The sequence below is a fragment of the Sinohyriopsis cumingii genome, unplaced genomic scaffold (assembly GCF_028554795.1).
Source record: "Sinohyriopsis cumingii isolate HCF-2022 unplaced genomic scaffold, ASM2855479v2 utg000426l, whole genome shotgun sequence".
Lineage (NCBI taxonomy): Eukaryota > Metazoa > Mollusca > Bivalvia > Unionida > Unionidae > Sinohyriopsis > Sinohyriopsis cumingii.
The window spans coordinates 8,857,782-8,881,356 of record NW_028315897.1 but is presented as its reverse complement, the minus strand read 5'-3'; the positions used below and the strand labels follow the sequence as shown (position 1 = coordinate 8,881,356).

The following is a 23,575-nucleotide window of genomic DNA, read 5'->3' as shown; positions in this document are numbered from 1 at the left end:
TGAAGAAATATGAACATGCTAGATGAGGGAGGCATCACATATCAGATGAGGGAAACATGCACATATTAGATGAGGGAAACATACACATATTAGATGAGGGAAAATTGCACCTTCTAGATCGTGGAAACATACACATACAAGATGAGGGAAAGAGTACTTACCAGATGAAGGAAACATGCACATGCTGGATGTGGGGAATACCCAGACACTAGATGAAGAAATTTGAACATGCTAGATGAGGGAGGCATCACATACCAGATGAGGGAAGCATGCATATACTATATTTTATATAGAATCTTGGATCTTGGTATACTTGATATTTAGCTGGTACTAAATAAAATGGTGTCCATCTCATATCCAGTATGGCCACCATGACTACCATCTTGGAAATCTTGTCATTACTACATCTTCAAGATGGAAATCCATATCACCATGATATCTTCACCAGAAGACTAAAACTGAGATCTTGTTGGTCTCCATGTAGGCCAAATAACAACTTATGTGGTTTTAGTTACTCTATCAACATTTGGGTTTCTTGATGAATCTACATGGGGGGGGGGGCGGAAGTAGGTAAAAAGAAATAAATTAAGGAGAAAATAAATAATAAAATTATGTAACTGCAATCAAAGTTAAATTTAAGGTATGAACGATGCTTATTTTTTTAGCTTATTCTTTATTTAAATTTGTGCGGTGTTCACTAACAGAGTTTTTATATCAGGTTTTACATCCAATATGGCCATTATGGTGTTGATTTTACAAAAGCAGGCATTCTTAATGCAGATGATTTTTTCTTTCATGTAAAGGAATATGAATCTGCTAATTAAAGGAAAAAGGAAAAAATCACAGTAAATATGGCACTTAATAATTGTTAAACAGTGGAGTGTCAATCCCTTCCAGGGACTCTTGTTTGTCTGATATCAAGGTATAGGCATCTGCAAATTTAAAGACAAGAAGAAGAAGAAGAATCACAATACATATAGCACTTATTAATTGTTAGCCACCATAAAACGTTTCTCTTTTTTCCTTACAAAGTGTAACCGAAATGCTTTTAGAGAAGAGTTACAAAACCAAGCCAGCTGAATGATGAGATTTGTTGTCTAGGAGGCATTACAGTCACTGAGCCATGGATGTTTTTGAAGTTGTATTGGAAGATGCAGTGGAAAGAGCCTCTTTAAAAGTAAGAGAACCAGGGTAAAAGGATTAGTGAATATTGATGCAAACAGGAAACATTTTTCTCACCAGTTATCTGACTAGGATATATCATCATCTGTTTTGTATGAAAAATTGAACATTTCCATAATAGTGAAAGGACCATATATATTGCATATAATTTCTTCAGTTCATGGGAAGACCATATAGAATGAGGAATGAGATATTTTGCTATAACACTTTTTCTATTTTAAAATGATCTATCATATCCATTGAAGAAATGTAACCATGATACCTGCTATCTTGTACTATATTTAGCATGAGTGCTAATATTGACAAATCAAGGGAGACAACTGCAAGTACTTATGAACATCATTTGGAATTTTAGTTGTGATTGAACAACAAAATATATAGGTTCCTGCACTTTACTTGAAAACCGCAAACAATTGGACTCTTGAACATTGATAGCTCGGCAATTTTAATATGTAAAATAAAATATGAGGTTTTATGATAGATCTTTTATATGAGTAATATTGTAAAATTCCATTTTAACTTATTCTCATCTGTTGTTTTGAATACATGTATATATGTACATGCATCAGTGATTGTATAAAAATTGTAAATTGGTTCATTCATTGTGAGTATATTAGGCATTTGTGTGTATATATCATTGGTGTTTGTGGACTATTTGAGTATAGGAAGGTACTTGTGTGCATACATAACATTGGTGTATTGGGGACTATTTGAGAATAGGGAGGTATTTGCAGTGTATAATAACTTTGGTGTTACGGGGACTGTTTGAAAATAGAGAGGTATTTGTGGTGTATACAACATCGGTGTATGGGGAGTGTTTGAGAATAGAGAGGTATTTGTGATTGTAACATTTGTGTGTGGGGACTGTTTGAGAATAGGGAGGTATTTGTGGTGTATACAACATTGGTGTATGGGGACTGTTTTTTTTTCTACTCCTGACATGGTGGCTTAACTCTCTTTTGAGTCAAACTAGTGTTTGCTTTATTTTCAGATTATCTGGTAGACACTCAGAATGAGTATGTGTAAACCAACTATTGTACCTGTAGTTAATGATTAGCTACAATATATGGTAGAGGAATGGGCACAAAACTTTGATTTGGAATCTCTCTGATTTTTACATACCTGCCAAAAGGCAGAGCATATATTGTCATTACATCCATATGGCACCAATTTGATATCGTCACAATAGTTTCAGTTGTCCTAAATCTACAGTTATCATTATTTGTGGATGGCTTTCACTTGAGGCAAGGAAAATCATTATTATATTGAGGATGACAAGGTCAAAGGTCAAAGTCCTTAACTGTAGATGAAAATTGGTTTCTGCATAAGAAGTTGAGTTGTTGCCATGGTATCTCACTTGTATGGATATCAGGCTTATAATCCAAGAGTAGTGAGTTTGATACCTGACCTTACCATCCCAGGTTGGAAGCCTCAGCGTGACCGTCAGACAGGCATTAGGCCAGCATAATGTTAAAGTGCCATTAAAACCAGCAACAAAAAATATCCATCATCGCTTACCAAACTTTATGGCTCACTTTTGTTTGGTGTAATGAACAAACCCGTTGATTTTAGAGTCAAAAGGTAAAGGTCAATGTCACTTCTCTGAATGAAAAGAAAAATGATTTCCACATATTAACATTATTTCAGTCACTTATTGTGAATGTTTTGCACTAGGGATAAAGAAAAAGGCTCTTGGGTTTTGGGCCTAAAAGTTAAAGTCACTGACTGCAACAAAACTATTGTCTGTAGAATGACAATAGTTTATATCTCAAGCTTTGGAAAGGGCTTACACATAGGGTGAAAATAAAGCCTGTTGATTTGGGGGCTGCTGTTCATAGATAAATAACCCTAAGAAGAAAGATTATATCTTCATGAAGTCAGAGTGTGTGATTTGGATTTTTAATGTAGCTTTAATAATTTTTCAGTCATATTGCTATGATGTCTGCAGTGTGGCAGTTTATAGTGATGTCTAGTGCTGAGGCATCAGGCCGCAGTCATGTAGCATGATGTCTCACCCAGTCACATTATTCTGACACCAGGCCAAGCAGTCCTATAACATACATCTTAATGCTGACTGCCTAGCGAGGCAGCTATTAGTACCATTTTTATAAGTCTTTGGTATGAGTTGGCTGGGGTTCAAACCCATGATGTCCTGCATCTGAAATGGATGCTCTAACCACTAGGCCAATGGAGCAGTCATATTTCTGCATGGAATTTCAGTGATCATTATAGAAAATTATTACACATTGGGCAGGTGTATAGTATTAATGTTACACTAGTTTGTATTTTTCAAATGTTATTTTCAAGTTTTTATTTTCTAACATAGCTGTTTGTTATAGATAGAGCTGATCTAGAAATATATAATGCATTTAAATCATTATCAGTGTACTTTTATGTCATATTTTATTTGATTATTAACTTTAATCAGTTTTGAAAATTATGTTAGGTGACTGTATATAAATGTATAATCCACTTTTTGTTGTCCAATTCTGTCTTTCACATACAGTTAATACAAAGGACATTTTGAAACATTGTTTAAGACATTTCCTTTAAATAGTCTGTAAATTAATATTGATCGTTAACTACTTGGAAACCAGACTTTCTAAAGTTTAAAAGGAAAATTTATATGTGATCATCGTTAATTGAAAGAGGGAAATTTAGGCTTTGCTTATGTCAAAGCTGGATACATTAGAGCTGGGTTGACCATTACATTGCATAGATAAACCATTGCATTGCATAGACAGACCATTGCATTGCATAGATAGACCATTGCATTGCATAGATAGACCATTGTATTGGATTGTGTTGATTAATTACACTATTCAGACATATGTATTTTATTCATAAATGATTTTGTCACATACAGCACAAAATCTGATTTTCACATATCTGACAGATTATTAAATATCATCAATCTTGCTTATGATATGAAAGAAAAGAAATTTATCCACAAAAAGACACAGTAAAAACAAAAAAGTGTGCTCAGCTTTAAATGTAATTTATCTATTTTACCCTTTGGTCATAGCTAGTATGTGCCAGTCAACCGGTACCATAGATTTGAATGGAGAATGCATTAATTATGTCACTATGAATAAAAAAAAATTGTATTTATGAGTAAGAGAGAAAGTCTCATTGAAGGAATCTTGATTGTTTAATATTAATAGGCATCTGCACCCAGAAGACAAGAATAAAAATATAAGCACTTATTAGCTGTTAGCCAGTAGAGCATCATACCTTTCTAGGGAGTCTTGTTCATTTGATATTAAGGAATGGGTGACTGCTAAATAAAAGACAAGAAGAATCAGAAGAATCACAATAAATATAGTACTGATGTACCATCAAACAGTTGAGGGTCAGTCCTAGCAAGGGACTCTTTTTTGTTTTATGCTCATGATAAGTACATGTATCTGGTCTTTAAATGACGTGAAGAATATTCACAATAAATAAGGAACTTTTAATTGATAACTGTTATAAAACTTTTGTTTTCTCTTTTTTCATACAAGGAGCAGCAAGAATGGTTTTAGAGACAAAACAGAAATCTAAGCCATCTGAAGGATATGTTAGGTCTCCAAGAGGCACCACTACCACTACCATGCATGTTCTGAGGAAGGGGGGGGGGGGACAAAAACAGCCACTTTAAAAAGAAGTGAACTGGAATCACAGAAATAAATTCTTATCCTGCTTCAGCAATCAGTCATATCCATTAACATATTGGAACTTTAAAGACCTGTAACCTACTCTCATGTAATTTCTTGTTGAATAATCATTATGCCTGTGTAGAAGATTATTTCATCTACATCAGACATCATTGTCAGGGAAGTCTACATTACAGTCAGCATCAGATATCATTGTCAGGGAAGTCTATATTACAGTCTACATCAGACATCATTGTCAGGGAAGTCTACATTACAGTCAGCATTATATATCATTGTCAGGGAAGTCTATATTACAGTCTACGTCATCAGACATCATTGTCAAGGAAGTCTACATTACAGTCAGCATCAGATATCATTGTCAGGGAAGTCTATATTACAGTCTACATCAGACATCATTGTCAAGGAAGTATATATTACAGTCAGCATCAGACATCATTGTCAAGGAAGTCTACATTAACAGTCAGCATCAGATATCATTATCAGGGAAGTCTACATTACAGTCAGCATCAGATATCATTGTCAGGGAAGTCTATATTACAGTCTACATCCGACATCATTGTCAAGGAAGTCTACATTACAGTCAGCATCAGATATCATTGTCAGGAAAGTCCACATTACAGTCAGCATCAGATATCATTGTCAGGGAAGTTTATATTACAGTCTACATCAGACATCATTGTCAGGGAAGTCATACATTACAGTCAGCATCATATATTAATGTCAGGGAAGTCTACATTACAGTCTACATCAGATATCAGTGTCAGGGAAGTCTACATTACAGTCAGCATCAGATATCATTGTCAGGGAAGTCTACATTACAGTCAACATCAGACATTATTGTCAGGGAAGTCTATGTTACAGTCTACATCAGACATCATTGTCAGGGAATTCTACATTACAGTCAGCATAGGACATCATTGTCAGGGAAGTCTACATTACAGTCTACATCAGACATCATTGTCAGGGAATTCTACATTACAGTCAGAATCAGATATCAGTATCAGGGAAGTCTACCGTCAGCATCAGATATCATTGTCAGGGAAGTCTACATTACAGTCTACACTAACCATCATTTTCAGGGAAGTGTACATTATACTCAACATCAGACATCATTGTCAAGGAAGTCTACATTACAGTCTACATCAGACATCAATGTCAGGGAAGTCTCCATAACAGTCTGTATCAGACATCATTGTCAGGTAAGTCTACATTACAGTCTACATCAGGCAACATTGTCTGAGGGAAGTCTACATTACAGCCAACATGAGACGTCATTCTCATAAACTTTACATTACACGGAGGTCAGAAGAAATGCTTCAAAGAAAATCTGTAAGCTGCATTGAAAACATTTAACATAAACCCTAATTTCTGGGAGCAAACAGCAAGTGATCGAGTCACTTGGTGTTCATTTGTGCACAAAGTCTCCAAGTTGTGTGAATCTAGCAGGACAGCAGCTGCTCCAGAGCTGTAGTAGCTTGCCAGAAAAGCATGTGCTATCAACACTTCTGGAGATGTTCCAATCATCCCTTGTCCCTTCTGCAATTGAACATTCCATGCAAGGATTGGCCTCATCAGCCACCTGCACACACACAAAAGAGAACCATGAGCCCTCCAACCCTAGGATGACTAGAGTGGTCCTCATCGACTCAACGGACTAATGAACGACAAACATGACAGTCCATATCTGGCAATTCAAGTGCTATATTGACTGATCAAGGGAGACCACAGCAAATATTTAACAGCATCAAACAAACTTTATTGTTCAACCAAGGGACATAACTGCTTTAGAAAACTCTTAATTGTTATACTTCAAAATCAATGGTCTTGAGTAAGAGGTTAGTTCCAAAGGAAATCATTCTATTAAAATTCATAGCTCTGCTAACATAATATGTAAATACAAATATTAAATATTTTATATTATTTATTTTTATTTAAGAATTAATATGATTACTATATTCCCATTAAAATCTATTCTCATATGTTGTTTTAAATAATTGTATTTGTTTATGTATATTTGTGAATTATGTGTGATTATAGGGTGTGTGTGTGTGTGTTTGTGGATAATGTTGGTATATGTGGATTTTTTCACAAATAAAATGGTGGATATTCTGTCAAGTGCAAATAGCATTGGTTTGTTGACAGATTAAATCTCAGATGAGTTTCATAGTGAGTGACTCAGATCCAAGCACATTGATGAGATGGCTTTGTATTTGATTACCTGTGCTTAATAAAGCACCTGGCCATAAGTCAATTTATGGTAATATGTTTGCTGTATGTCATCTATCCATTTTCCCTCCATCAACATCTGGCTTCCCAGGTGACTGAGTGGTATATGGTGCTTGTCTTTATAGATCACTCATTCCTGTCTGCATGCATCTTGGCTTGACTTTTTTGAATACGTGAAAAAGCTTGCTAGTAGCTTCCTGTGAGTTAGTGGTTCATTCCAAGGTATTCCTGGGTTCTTCTACCACAAAATACCAGCTGCCATAAGTAGCATATCATGTAGTGAAAAATGGGATTAAAACCCCACAAAAACAAAACAAAAAGAATTTCAACACTTGTTTGCTGTCACTATGGTGGCCATGTCTTTTAGTACAGCTCGATTCAATTTGAATATCCCATAATAGTACAAATGTGAGTGAGATCCATGTATAATAATGACTTGATCTTGCTTTTAACTGATTGAAATTGTTACCACTTTAAATGCCATATTTCCAGTCAGATTTTTTATCACACTTTTAATATAGGCTTCTTTAATAAAGATCTCACATGAATTCAGTAAAAGGCAGAAAAGGTAAACTCAGTGTGATGTAAGATTAGGGAGATTGTTTATATATGATGTGCACATAAGCCTGGTTAGTGAAATGGTCAGCTGTTGTGTATTGAATTTGAATGGTACCAGGTCTATTAATGGTCCTCTTGTTACCACTATAGAGGTCAACTGTTTTCAACTTTTGATCAAACTTGGAATATATGCTTATATTATCAGGATCTTACACATATTCAAGTAGAAGTGAGATCCACACACAATGTAATAACATTTTATCTGATTAGCTGAGCATGTTGCCACTCTGGAAGACATATTTCTGATCCGACTTTGATGAGACCTGGACTATATGGTGTATGATCAAAATTTTGACCTGTTTCATAAAGAGCAAGAGCTGAGTGGTCTAAGGTGATCATCTTTATAGATCACTCGCACATGTCACCTCTGTCTGCATAGATTAATATCTCAGACTCGGCAACATCAGCATATGAGATGGCTTAAATCATAAAGATATGTGATATGAGTTGTATCAACAATTATTGATGATGTGATATTGGATCTGATTGGCTGAGAACATTGGTGATTATTTCCGATCCATTTATGATCAAACTTAGTAAATAGGCTTATATTATCAATATATACAATGAGCTCTTTTATGAGCTGTAAATATGTGTCTTAGACCACTCAGGCACTCATTGCCCTTGATTTTAATTGTTTACAGCTGCATTTTACTGAGTTAATGGCCCCTGTTGACTTGAAGTTTTTTTCACTTCAGTTTCATGATATTGCTGTGTGCATGAATGTGTGTGGGGTGGGTAATTTGGCATCAGGAAAATAAGAAGAAATAATTATTAAATGGTCATTAAATGAGTTTTAAGTGGAAAATATGTTCTATTTTGTTTGGGTGTTTGATATCATTTATTTGTGGAAAATTCAGATTTGAAGTTTTAGCTAACTTCATAACTGAGATTCAAAGAGGATCCAACAATAGATGTATTAATCATGAAATTTTAAAATTTAAAAATATGATGTTAAGTTGTGTCTGTTGTAGGGTTTAGTGCCATTTGTCAGCAGAAGATAGGCTATACATAGCAGCCAGTATAAGTGGTGGAGGAAGAACCCTGGAAAATCATGGGAAGAACCACTGACCATGATGTTATGTAAAATATTTCTAGGACTTAATAAATTAGTTGACTGAGTTTGCATTAATTTTGTTATTTTTACTGTTTTATTATTGTAGTGCACTGTAGGAAATATTTGCATGTCAGACTTTGTGGTTGGACAGGTCTTTGGCTAATGCAGACCTAAGTAATTTAGGTTCCTACTGGTCCTGGACCAGTGAGACAAAAGTGAATGTTTTAAGGCCAAGTACATGAGTTTTTCTGACTTTAACTTCCCGTTTCTGTATTTAGAAGTTAATATCTGCAAACATCTAAGTCAGATTTGATTTCAATTTCATTTTAATTGCTTTACAGCACATTTTGTAGTTTGACTTACCCTGTATCATTTTGGAGATGGCATTGATGATCTTAGGACACATTTATAGTCCCAAGCAGAGTTATGGCCCCTGTTAAACTTGGCACTATGCCCTTCCATTGCATCACATTATCAGGGGCATCACAATATTAGGACTCATTTTTAGTCCAGAACAGAGTTATAACCCCTATTTAACTTGGCATTTTTCTATTAAATTCAATGATTTTGGTGGAAGCTTCCACAACTAGGACATATTTCCAATCCGGAACATATTTATGGCTGCTTTTTAACTTGGCACTTTACCTTCAATTGTATCATGTTGGTAGAGGTATCAATTATACTATTACACATTTCTAGTCCAGAACAGAGTTATGTTCCCTGTCTTTAATTTCTTTCTTCCCTTCAACTGCATCATATTATTTGGGATATCCATGTTATTATGACACATTCCTGGTCCAGAAAAGTGTTGTTACCAAGATCGTATTTTCCACTTAACACTAAACAGAGTGCAGACTTCATAGCTAATTATGTAGGTAATAATTTGTAGTGATCTGGAAAGATGAACCATTACACCAATTGTATGCATGATGATATTTTAATATCCTAATGCACGTCTACTTGTTGGACTAAGCCCCTAAAAAGGAAGTGAGAGAGAGCCGGGAACCCAGTCACATTATCCTGACACCAGGCCGACCAGTCCTAACACTAGCCTCATAATGCTGAACGCCAAGTGAGGCAGCTGTTAGTACCATTTTTGTAAGTCTCTGGTATGACTCGTTCGGGGATTGAACCCACGACCTCCTGCTTCAGAGGTGGATGCTGTAACCACTAGGCCACCGGAGCGGTGATGCCAATGGAATATATGGATATTATCCAATTACTGCCAATGAAATTTCAGACATTCCCCCATTAAAACAAACCAAGGTCACCACTATGAACCAAACCAGGTCTTTTACTTCATAAATTTAAAAAAAAATTATTTGTCCCTTTCAAATGCCATCCTTATTAATAAAGCCATTATTGCTGGAAGCAGGTATAGTTAGGTCTCTAATGTTGTTTTAATATTTGTGCAATGTAATTATTGGCTGATGGTCATCAGTTCAGCATGGAGAAAGTTAGACAGTGGTTTATTTTGATTTGAATATTTTAATGTTGGTACTAAATTTGTTTCATCGAAAGCTTTGATAAGGTATAATCGATGGGTGGATATAGGTGCTTCACTGTGTTTTTCAAAGGCTAGGGAGTGTTAACAAAATTTGTGATGTTTCATCATCACAATTGTTAGTTGAAACTCATACTCAGTTTACTACAACCACAACAGCGAGTACTTGATTACTTTATAATGTTACTAAGCTGTATTTGTAATTGTATTCATTCTTCCACAGCAGTGAGTACTAGATTACTTTATAGTATTACTAAGTTGTATTTGTAATTGTATTCATTCTTCCATATCAGTGAGTACTAGATTACTTTATAGTATTACTAAGTTGTGTTTGTAATTGTATTCATTATTCCATAGCAGTGAGTACTAGATTACCTTATATATTACGAAGTTGTATTTGTAATTGTATTCATTCTTCAATAGCAGTGAGTACTATATTACATTATAGTATTACTAAGTTGTATTTGTAATTGTATTCATACTTCTAATGTTTTGTCTGGATGTACTAGTTCAACCTTTATTTTTTATATTTGGAATTTCATTACATTCGGATCACAACACAAATACTTTCTCATTCACATCCTTTACCTTAAACAATAAATATCAGCAACACCAACATTAAATTCACACAATCAGTATGAAACCTAGGTGTTAATCTTGACAGTACTCTCACATTGCACCAACGTGTCATGAACATATGCAACTTGCTGCATATCTTGAGCTGAGACGCATCTGCTCCATTCGCAGATATCTTTCAAGTGATGCCACTAAAACACTTGTGTGTTCATTAGTACTTTCAAGACTGGACTATTGTAACTCAATTCTGTCTGGTTCATCTCAATGTCTACTCCAAAAACTTCAAAAAGTTCAAAACACAGCTGCTTGGATCATACTTATAGTACCACGATCAGAGCACACACACCCGCTGCTCTGTACCCTACAATGGCTATCCATTTGATCCAGAGTCAAACACAAAATTTGTTCTCTGTGCTATGTATCACTGATGGACTCTAGTCCAACATACCTATCAGACCTCACCGATGTGTAAACACAAGCAAGATATTTATGCTCCTCTTCTGACAATTGTATACTCATTATTCCCACTATGAAAACAAAGTCATATAGACAGAGTTCTTTTGCATAACAGGGCCCAGCAACGTGGAATGAATTGCCCACTGAACTTAGACACAAAGACACAGTGATCGCATTCCAGAGTGCTCTCAAAACTCACTTATTTCGACTGCAAGAACAAACTTAAAGACCTAATAATATTTCCTACCTAAAAATTTTCTCAGCATGTTTTTTCTATCTTTTCTAATTTCAGGGTGTTTGTGTTTGTAATTATATCATTATATGTTTTGTATCTTATAGGTGTTGCCTAATGTTGTAAAGCACTTAGAGCTTCTAAAGATTAGGCACTATACAAAGTCCTCATTATTATTATTATTATTATTATTATTATTATATAGAGTTAGGGATATAAATAATAACTTATAATTTAACATTTATATTGAAGTAGAAAGTTCAATGTAATATTTATTTAAATGGCTTTTTTCAATAATTGTAAGTGTTTATTTAAATGGCTTTTTTCAATAATTGTGTTTATTTAAATGGCTTTAATCAATAATTGTAAGTGTGTATTTAAATGGCTTTTTTCAATAATTGTGTTTATTTAAATGGCTTTTATCAATGATTGTAAGTGTGTATTTAAATGGCTTTTTTCAATAATTGTGTTTTTTCAAATGGTATTTTTCAATAATTGTAAGTGTTTATTTTAATTGCTTTTTTCAAAAAAAAATTGTATGTGTGTATTTAAATATCTTTTACAAATAATTGTAAGTGTTTATTTCATTGACATTATGTCTAAGACTGATCTGATATAGAAATTTAATTTTTGGCTTAGATCTTTATTCAATATAAGAGGCTAATCAGTGTGGTTTATTTGTAGCTGGCAGTATGGCAAAAATTAGCAAGCAAAAGGGCAATGTGAGTGGCAGCATGGGCATTGAAGAGGAAAAAGGGCAACATATCTGGAAGCATGGGCATTGAATATAAAAAGAGCAACATATCTGGCAGTATGGGCTTTGAATAGGAAACAAGGCACTGTATCTGGCAGCATGGGCACTGAATAGGAAAAAAGGTAATGTCAGTGGCAGCAAGGACATTGAATAGGAAAAGGGCATTGTATCTGGCAGCATGGGCATTGAATATGAAAAATGGCAATGCATATTGCAACATGGGAATGGAATAGGAAAAAGGGCAATGTACCTGGCAACATGGGCATTGAATAGGAAAAAGGGCAATGTACCTGGCAGTATGGGCATTGAATATGAAAAAGGGCATTGTGAGTGGCAGTATAGCCTCATAGTTGGCAACAGGGCAACCTTGTTGGAAACAAATATAATTTGCAGTAGGGCAACATGGTTGACAACAATGCAACACAGCAACACATTCAGTAGCAAGGACATGTAGTTGGCAACATAGCAACAAAGTGGCATTACCAGAAAGAGAATGGAAGAGCCGAAATATAGTTTGTTCAAAAGATGTGAATTCTGAGCTGTGAATGTGGAATCTTGAACTGTGAAATTACAAAGTTGACAATGCATATGGTTACATGAACAACACATATCTTTTATCAAATACTTGCTTATGTTATGGTGAATAAAAAACTCATTATTTGTATCAGTGTCATACTTTGGTAAACTTTTGCATATATTCGTGGAAGGATGTAACATTATTAATGTGTTAATGGCATGGTGTGTAAGGCAGTGCATTTCAAATTTTAAGTTATAATTCCTAACAGAGTATTTGAGCTTGTTTGTTGTTTATTTGTATTTCCTATTATATTTCTTTTCCATTTCATTGTTGCATCAAAAGTTATGGTTTTGTAGAGACTCTTATACTTTCTTATCATAAACATTTCATTTGCATACATTGTATTCCTAGTTTTCATTATTCCATACCCATTCAGCTTCAGTGTTGTTACAATCCATTTTGTTTCAAAAAACAGGTGACATGCTATTTGTATTTCCATTCATCAGTCTCTCCATTTATTCATTCAGTGTTCATCCAACTATTTGTCAATCTCCCTAACACACTTGTCCCCCACTATGTACTTGTTGGTCTGTCTAACACAGTTGTCCCCCACTATGTACTTGTCATTCTGTCTAACACAGTTGTCCCCCACTATGTACTTGTCAGTCTGTCTAACACACTTGTCCCCCACTATGTACTTGTCAGTCTGTCTAACACACTTGTCCCCCATTATGTACTTGTCGGTCTGTCTAACACACTTGTCCCCACTATGTAATTGTTGATCTCCCTAACAACTTGTCCCCTACTATGTATGTGTTAGTCTGTCTAACACACTTGTCCCCCACTATGTACTTGTCCATCTAACACAAATTTTCCCTACTTTGTACTTATCCATATGTCTAGCAATACTGTTCCCCAATCTGTACTTGTCAAATTACCTATTACACACTTGTTCCCCAATCTGTACTTGTCCATCTAACACACTTTTTCCCTCCTCTGTACTTGTCCATCTTTATAACACACTTGTTCCCTATTCTGTATTTTTACATCTGTCTACCACATGTCTTCCCCACTCTGTACACTTGTCCATAAAAATATGTTCCCCACTTAGGATTCATCCATCTGTCTGACACATTTTTTCCCACTTGGTACTTGTCCATCCAACACTCTTACCCCACTCAGTACTTTTCTCTCTAACACATTTTCCCCCACTCTGTATTTGAAGACATAGCTCATTTGGTAGAGTGTTAGTCTTGTAATCCAAAGGTGGTGGGTTTGATACCTACCCAGGCCAGCCCAGGTGGGCTGCCTCAATGTGTCTTTGAGAAAAGAGCATAACTCCCATTTCCACAGGCATGATATAGCAAATAATGTGTTAAAGGTGATGTTAAACACAAACAAAATATTTCCCTACATTATGCATTCATTATGTATTCATTATGCATTCATTATGCATACATTATGCATTTGTTATGCATTCATTATGCATTTGTTATGCATACATTATGCATTCATTATGCATACATTATGCATTTGTTATGCATTCATTATGCATTTGTTATGCATTCATTATGCATACATTATGCATTCATTATGCATTTGTTATGCATACATTATGCATTTGTTATGTTAAAGATGCTGCATCAGATCCATAGTCAAGGATTTAGACTTTGAAACATTTAGAAATTCCCATTTGGAAAATCACTGTGTGTAGCTTTGAGATGCAAACTCAGTTTAGAAACCCTGTTAAGTACCATCATAATTTTGGGGGACTTTTTAAAACATGGAGGTGTATATAAAAAATTTGCCCCATTATTTAAAAGCTTTCAAGAAAACCTAAACTTTTATATTTATAACTATTAAATAATTTTACCAAATTTACATATTATTTTAAATCTAGCAGACCATCAATTTTGCATTATACTGAATACTTTAGCTTCCTAACTGTTATGTTATATTTTCAAATCTTTGCATTACAGAACTTATAAGTGGTATAATATATCCCTTATTGTGCTGATAATCTGTTAAACTCTCAACACTTGACCTGATCTGGCCCTTTGAATAACAAATAATTATATGTTGTACAGTGTCTCAATCTAAATCATATGCAATGGCTATAGTTGATTTAAAAAATCCATATGGGGTGGTGAAATCATACTCTGACAAAAGGGAGGTAAACGCTTTTGCTTGATTCCTGTAGTTTTTCCCCTTGCAAAAAGTATTTTTATTCTGTATTATCGGACTCATAATTGGCTAGGTCTTTATTTTATATTACCACACTCATACCTGTCTAGGTCTTTATTCTCTATGACCACACTCATACCTGGCTAGGTCTTTATTTTGTATTACCACACTCATACTTGGCTAGGTCTTTATTTTATATCACCACACTCATACCTGGCTAGGTCTTTATTTTGTATTACCACACTCATACCTGGCTAGGTCTTTATTTTGTATTACCACACTCATACCTGGCTAGGTCTTTATTTTGTATTACCACACTCATACTTGGCTAGGTCTTTATTTTATATCACCACACTCATACCTGGCTAGGTCTTTATTTTGTATTACCACACTCATACCTGGCTAGGTCTTTATTTTGTATTACCACACTCCTACCTGGCTAGGCCTTTATTTTGTATTGCCACACTCATACCTGGCTAGGTCTTTATTTTGTATTGCCACACTCATACCTGGCTAGGTCTTTATTTTTTATTACCACACTCATACCTGGCTAGGTCTTTATTTTATATCACCACACTCATACCTGGCCAGGTCTTTATTTTGTATTACCACACTCATACCTGGCTAGGTCTTTATTCTCTATGACCACACTCATACCTGGCTAGGTCTTTATTTTGTATTACCACACTCATACTTGGCTAGGTCTTTATTTTATATCACCACACTCATACCTGGCTAGGTCTTTATTTTGTATTATCACACTCATACCTGGCTAGGTCTTTATTTTGTATTACCACACTCATACCTGGCTAGGTCTTTATTTTGTATTACCACACTCATACTTGGCTAGGTCTTTATTTTATATCACCACACTCATACCTGGCTAGGTCTTTATTTTGTATTACCACACTCATACCTGGCTAGGTCTTTATTTTGTATTACCACACTCCTACCTGGCTAGGTCTTTATTTTGTGTTGCCACACTCATACCTGGCTAGGTCTTTATTTTGTATTACCACACTCATACCTGGCTAGGTCTTTATTTTTTATTACCACACTCATACCTGGCTAGGTCTTTATTTTATATCACCACACTCATACCTGGCCAGGTCTTTATTTTGTATTACCACACTCATACCTGGCTAGGTCTTTATTCTCTATGACCACACTCATACCTGGCTAGGTCTTTATTTTGTATTACCACACTCATACTTGGCTAGGTCTTTATTTTATATCACCACACTCATACCTGGCTAGGTCTTTATTTTGTATTACCACACTCATACCTGGCTAGGTCTTTATTTTGTATTACCACACTCATACCTGGCTAGGTCTTTATTTTGTATTACCACACTCATACTTGGCTAGGTCTTTATTTTATATCACCACACTCATACCTGGCTAGGTCTTTATTTTGTATTACCACACTCATACCTGGCTAGGTCTTTATTTTGTATTACCACACTCCTACCTGGCTAGGTCTTTATTTTGTATTGCCACACTCATACCTGGCTAGGTCTTTATTTTGTATTACCACACTCATACCTGGCTAGGTCTTTATTTTTTATTACCACACTCATACCTGGCTAGGTCTTTATTTTATATCACCACACTCATACCTGGCCAGGTCTTTATTTTGTATTACCACACTCATACCTGGCTAGGTCTTTATTCTCTATGACCACACTCATACCTGGCTAGGTCTTTATTTTGTATTACCACACTCATACCTGGCTAGGTCTTTATTCTCTATGACCACACTCATACCTGGCTAGGTCTTTATTTTGTATTACCACACTCATAATTGACTAGGTCTTTATTTTATATTACCACACTCATACCTGGCTAGTTCTTTATTCTCTATGACCACACTCATACCTGGCTAGGTCTTTATTCTATATTACCACACTCATAGCTGTAAATATGTTTCACATTTATATTTATATTATTATTTCATGATTTATTTATAAAAATAACCCCATCCCAAAATATCTTAAGAAAGTGCCTTCTTAAGCATATAACATTTTATGTCCACTGTTGCAAAGAACATCAATAAATGTTATCAGTGCTTAAGCAAAAATTCAAAGGTAACATTGAAAGTTTAGAAAAGATGCACCTTAGAATATGTGTCAGAGAGAGAGAGATATTCAAAATAAATGAACACTGAATAGCATACTATGAATCCTTTTATCTTATTTATTTTCCACTGGTCTGGTCTTAAAAATAAATTGTTCAGGTTTAGTTAAGTTAGAGCTGTATGGCAAACCAATCCAATTAGGTTATTTAGTGCCAAGCCAATTGATGTAAAGTGCCTTGCCCAAAGACACACAACTGTAGCTGACCCAGGCTGCTCTGATGGTTGGATTCAAACCAGTACCCTTTTGGATGTGAGTCCTGCATATTTAGCCACTGAGCCATGGTGGCTCCATTTATTTCAGAGGAAAGTTGTCAAGCTGTTGCATAGCTTGTGTATGAGATGTTGATGAGTGTCAATGCATCTAATTGAATGTTGTCTCCTAATATGTCAGAAAAGATTATCACAGAATCTCAGTATTTCCTTCTTCATACTGTGAAATAATGCTGTAAATGAAAAGTCAGGAAGTATGGTTAGAAATGCACCTTGCATCCTACCTACACACAAAATTCAATCGTAAAGAATTTGACCTTGGACAAATAAACAAATGTGGTCATGCTGTTGGATAGTAACATAATTAGTGACCAACAATTTTTTGAGGAACAGTGCTGTATTTTCCTGGTATGTACAAATTATTGAGTGATGTGGGGCACAATAATATACTGGGAAGTAAAACATTTTTGTGTTTTTTTGAGGTCACAGTAATTAATGGAAAGCAGCGCTGTTCATAGCTGCAGTTTTTTAATGCTTGTTTATGGAATATTTGACAAAAATATGAAGTATAGATTGGTATTGACTTTATGTGCCAACATTCTGTTCATTTATTAGGCTTATGAGCCCTGTCACTGAAACACTTGAAAATGCTATACTGCTCTTTATTCAAACACCCATACAGATATGAGGGAAGTTATTACCTGACAGTTTTGATGTTCTCAAGACAAGCTCATCACAAATAAAATGAAGAAGTGGAATTTTGGATGTGACAAACTGAATGACTTATGAGATGGTCTTACTGGAGATGTAGAAATCCCTGATGAAAAGTAACCTTGCATGAGTTGATTCAGACTATTGTTGCTATAAAAAAGGAGGGGGTGGCAGCAGGACTAATTAATTAGTCAGTGACTTTCAGATTAGCCTTATTAATGTAAATTGTGTTTCCTGTAAAGCTGTTGATATTAGACCAGCTGTCAGACTCAGAGATGTTAAACTATGGATAGATTGCTAAATTACAGATTGTACATTAAGAATCCAAGACACCTCATTATAACACAATCTTGATTACAGAGTTTGTCCCTTCTGTTTCTGACCACTCCATTGGCCTAAGTGGTTAGAGTAGTCAGCATCTGACTTGGATGAGGGAGGTCATGGGTTTGAACCCCATGTGAGGTCTCACTGGACAGTTTTTTGACATATTTTCATCCGACGATGACCTATTGCAGAAAAATGATAATAATATTACATTAAAGATACAAATACAAACTAACTAATGATTTTTATTAAAAGGATGCTTGTAAGATTCTGACTGAGGTATTAATGTTAATTCCTTTTTTAGTTTCATTTTTGACAGGAAAGAGCTATTTTGAATATTTTCCTGTGACAAGGCAGCTAAAAGAATCAGTATGTGCCTTATGCATGAATAAAGTTCACTAATACTATAATAAATTGGCATACTTTTCATCACCCCTCAACCATCTAGATTTTTAGATATTTAGCAGACACACAATACGTAAACCAAGTCAGCTGCTGATTTGCAGCCCAAGTTACGCATTTGATATCCAACGCTCATCTGACTGTGACAGGCAGTCAGCAACAAGCCAACCCATTTCCAAGCCTAACTGAAAGTAAATGTAAACCACATTACAGATTTTGATTATGTGTGAATTGATAAATGCTAGGATTGTGAAAATTAGGCTCATGCCTTCTACCTTAAAAATTGGGGGGGGGGGGCAAAATACAAAACTATCCACTAAGACCTAAAAAATTAAAATAGCAGTCTGATTAAGGGAAAATCTTATTATTTTCAAAACTTTGGGCAATTCTAAATAAAATACAACCATAACATGTGTACAATTCAAAATTATTTGCTTCCTATGATGTATTGCATTTATTGATGACAAAAAGCCATCAAACAGAGCAACAGCTATGAGACAGCTTCATACTTTCTGTATTACTTTCCCCAATTAAACATGAAATTTCCTTATAATATGTTAGTTTCATCATTCCTCAGAGCTAATACACCCTGTGTTGTTAGTGCCTGGTGATATCAGATATATCTGACAGCACAAATAATATAACTCTTCATGAAATCTAAAATTGTAATGAATAAAAGATGTAAAAGAAAGCTGAATCTCTTGTCAAATAAATGCAGAATGTACATGCAAAGTACTTGAAAGAATAATAATGATGCACAGCATATATAAACTGACCAATACTCTCTCACTGATTTAATTAAGAAGGTCATATCTATGTTACAACTGAGAAATCCAAGCTAAAGTATAAGGGAGGCAACTCCTCAGGTAACCCCAAATTTACTGACCAATTTTTGTAAACAGAACCAATTCATTTGGGAATCTTCAACAGTACAGTTCTATACCCAGACTCAGCACATATGCTGATATGCATGGAAAATGTATTTTAACACCCCTAAGAAGGTCACCTTTGGGTCACTTTCACAATGGCCAGTCCATATTGTTGCTGAAGCTGCTGCTTTTCAGACAAGTTTATTTTCCTAGTGATTGTAACATGCCTACACTTAAATCTAAAGTAAACAGAAAATCATTCAAAATAAATCAGGGGAGGAGAAAAACAATGTTTAAAAAGGGACATCCATTTCTTGGAACTCACCAAAACTCCAGTGAAGTTGATGATGATACACCGGTTCCTGCGAAAACACCAACAACTCATGTGGCTGACTCCTGACGAAACCTTTCATGTTGCAGTCCAGACTAGCAATGTCTCTTCAGCAAGTGTGCTACCATACACCTTGAGGCCTAGAGGAAAACAAAACCCTAAGCTTCAAGAAGAATGCAGTCAGTCAGCAGAAGAATCAGATGACTGATTATTGATTTAAAAACATTAACACATTTGTTTGAAGCTTTAATACCCTGTATGTGTGATGTTCGAAAACCAAAAGTTATCATTGAGAAACAAATGGGACTGTGCATTACAGCTGCAGTCACTTGTACAAACTGCAGTTTTAAATCTATGGGTGTGGAACTGTTTGAAACTGTTAAAAAGTCACACAGGCCTCATCTGCTGGTGTGCTTAATCAGAAGCCCTGGTTTTACCAGTTTTAAAATCTAAAGTTGGTATAGCAGATGTACTTGTAGTTCTCTCATGTATGAACATTAAGATTCCAGATGCACATGAATTACAGAGAAAACTTAATATTCTATCTGACAAAATGGTAAATCTAAATGAAGGTCAAATGGAAGAAAAAAGCAGCAGTATGTGAACCGCATTAATCTCATTGCTGGGAGGATTGATGATGAAGCAGACTGAATACAGAATATGATGTCTCCTATACAAGTAGGACACAGGCTGGGTGTGAGGCTTCCACAAAGAGTTTTGCACCATTAATTGAGAGAAACACCTGGACAAAATTAGTAATTTCCCTGCAAGTTGGCAACAAACTGTGCAGAAAACTAAAAGTTTAATTCTCTTCCCTCTGAAATGTGGAAGGATGATTCCATACCCAGCTGATGCTTTTGGTCCAAGCCAAATTGCACATGTCCAGTTTTACAGTTTTCTTACTTATAATCTCATGGAATCCCTGCTTTTCAACAGGTGTTAAATGGCTTGTGTGTGTGTATGTATATATAACTGAAAATGTCTGTAAAAAAGAATGTAAATGAATATGATTAAAGAAAATTAGCATTAATTTAGAAAAATACAGAAAGCATGTATTGTAAATATTGATAAACTGAATAAGCAAGTGAAATACTTTAATTAAACCACCTTGTATGAAACTTATAAGGTCTTTATTGTTCATTAGAGGAATGGATGAGAAACAATATCCGTTTACTCTGACAGTGCTGAGTTAGCTCCCTTCTTCTACTATGATTTACTACTATCAAATCTATAGGAAGTGTATGTTTGGAATACTTTACTATGTCAGATTCAAGACATGGAGGTAATAAGGAAAGGATTTATGGCACAGCTAATCACATTTGACAAGACTAAAAAAATGATATGGGTTCTTAAGGTCTCACTGGACAGTTTTTGTTGCATAGTTTCATCCGATGATGACCTTTTGCAGAAAAATGATAATAGTAATAAGGAAATGATTTATGGCACAGCTAATCACATTTGACAAGACTGAAAAAATGATATGGGTTCTTAAGGTCTCACTGGACAGTTTTTGTTGGCATAGTTTCATCCGATGATGACCTTTTGCAGAAAAATGATAATAGTAATAAGGAAATGATTTATGGCACAGCTAATCACATTTGACAAGACTGAAAAAATGATATGGGTTCTTAAGGTCTCACTGGACAGTTTTTGTTGGCATAGTTTCATCCGATGATGACCTTTTGCAGAAAAATGATAATAGTATTACATTAAATGTACAAATACAAACTAACTAATGATTTTTGTTAAAAGGATGCTTGTAATATTCTCTCTGTGGTATTAATGTTAATTCCTTATGCAACCGGTGGCTTTTATACTGAACCAACACTACCACCAACCTCTCTTTTTTACATTCATTTTTGACTGGAAAGTGCTATTTTGAATATTTTCTTGTGACAAGGCAGCTAAAAGAATCAGTATATGCCTTATGCATGAATAAAGTTCACTAGTACTAAAACAAATTAGCATACTTTTCATCACACCTCGATCATCAAGATTTTTACATATTTACCTCTGAAGCAGACACAGGTAAATACGTAAGCCAAGTCGCTTGCTCATTTGCAGCCCACGTTACGCATTTGATCTCCAATGCTCGTCTAATTGTGACAGGCAGTCAGCAACAAGCCAACCCATTTCCAAGCCTAATTGAAAATAAATGTAAACCAAATTACAGATTTTAATGCTTATGTGTGAACTGATAAATGCTAGGATTGTGAAAATTAGGCTCTTGCCTTCTACTTTAAAAATTAGGGTGGTGTCAAAATACAAAACTGTCCATTGAGACCTGAGTGGTACCAAATACTAATAAAAAGGGTACTAGCAGCAGTTCATGGCATGATGCCCCCAGTGCTGGACATCACTATAAATTGCCACATTGCAAACATATGACTGAAAAAAATTGTTAAATCTTATGTTACAAATCCAAATCACACACACTCCATATACAACTGTATAACATATTCACTATGGTGGATATCATGTGTATGTATGTATGTATGCATGTATGTATGTATGTATGTGTGTGTGTATGTATGTATGTATGTATGTATGCATGTATGTATGTATGTATGTATGTAAGGTTTTGTGTAGGGCATTAAACTTAAGTAACAGAAGAAGGCAACCCAACAAGCATTCAAGTTTCTATAATAAATTTATTTAAATAAAATATAATAATCAAACAAAGTGAAAGAATTAAAATAACTTACTTGATAAAAATTACTAATATGAAATCCTAATAATCTTGAAAGGTTCTGTCAATTGTTATATGGTAACCTGAATATAGCCTGTATAGTGTTTGTGTGTTGCCTTGATAACACCTCTGAATGCAGTAGAATTATTAATCCAGTGTTGTTGCTTCAATATAATCTGATGAATGTAGCCTGTATAGTGTTTGTGTGTGTTGCCTTGATAACATTTCTGAATTCAATAGAATTATTAATCCAGTAATGTTGCTTCAATATAATCTGATGAATGTAGTCTCTATAGTGTTTGTGTGTTGACTTGATGACACTTATGAATTCAATAGAATTATTAATCCAGTTTTATTGCTTCAATAAAATCTGATGAATGTAGCCTCTATAGTGTTTGTGTGTGTTGCCTTGATAACACTTCTGAATTCAATAGAATTATTAATCCAGTGTTGTTACTTCAATATAATCTGATGAGTGTAGACTTTATAGTGTTTGTGTGTGTTGCCTTGATAGCACTTCTGAATTCAATAGAATTATTAATCCAGTGTTGTTACTTCAATATAATCTGATGAATGTAGCCTGTATAGTGTTTGTGTGTGTTGCCTTGATGACACTTCTGAATTCAATAGAATTATTAATCCAGTGTTGTTGCTTCAGTATAGTCTGATGAGTGTAGACTTTTTAGTGTTTGTATGTTGCCTTGATAACACTTCTGAATTCAATAGAATTATTAATCCAGTGTTGTTGCCTCAATATAATCTGATGAATGTAGCCTCTATAGTATTTGTGTGTGTTGCCTTGATAGCACTTCTAAATTCAATAGAATTATTAATCCAGTGTTGTTACTTCAATATAATCTGATGAATGTAGCCTGTATAGTGTTTGTGTGTGTTGCCTTGATGACACTTCTGAATTCAATAGAATTATTAATCCAGTGTT

At 34.9% G+C, this 23,575-nt stretch overlaps 1 protein-coding gene and 1 long non-coding RNA gene across 2 annotated transcripts in view; both read right to left on the bottom strand.

Moving 5' to 3' along the window:
- LOC149774146 (uncharacterized) overlaps window positions 1-23,575 on the bottom strand; it is a 136,793-nt gene that overhangs the window by 82,917 nt on the left and 30,301 nt on the right. The window lies entirely within an intron of this gene.
- LOC149774147 (uncharacterized) lies at window positions 17,194-22,067 on the bottom strand. Its single transcript, XR_016417047.1, has 3 exons — window positions 21,958-22,067; window positions 19,941-20,086; window positions 17,194-17,542 (listed from the first exon to the last, which is right to left on the bottom strand). It is a non-coding gene; the product is annotated as an uncharacterized LOC149774147 (long non-coding RNA).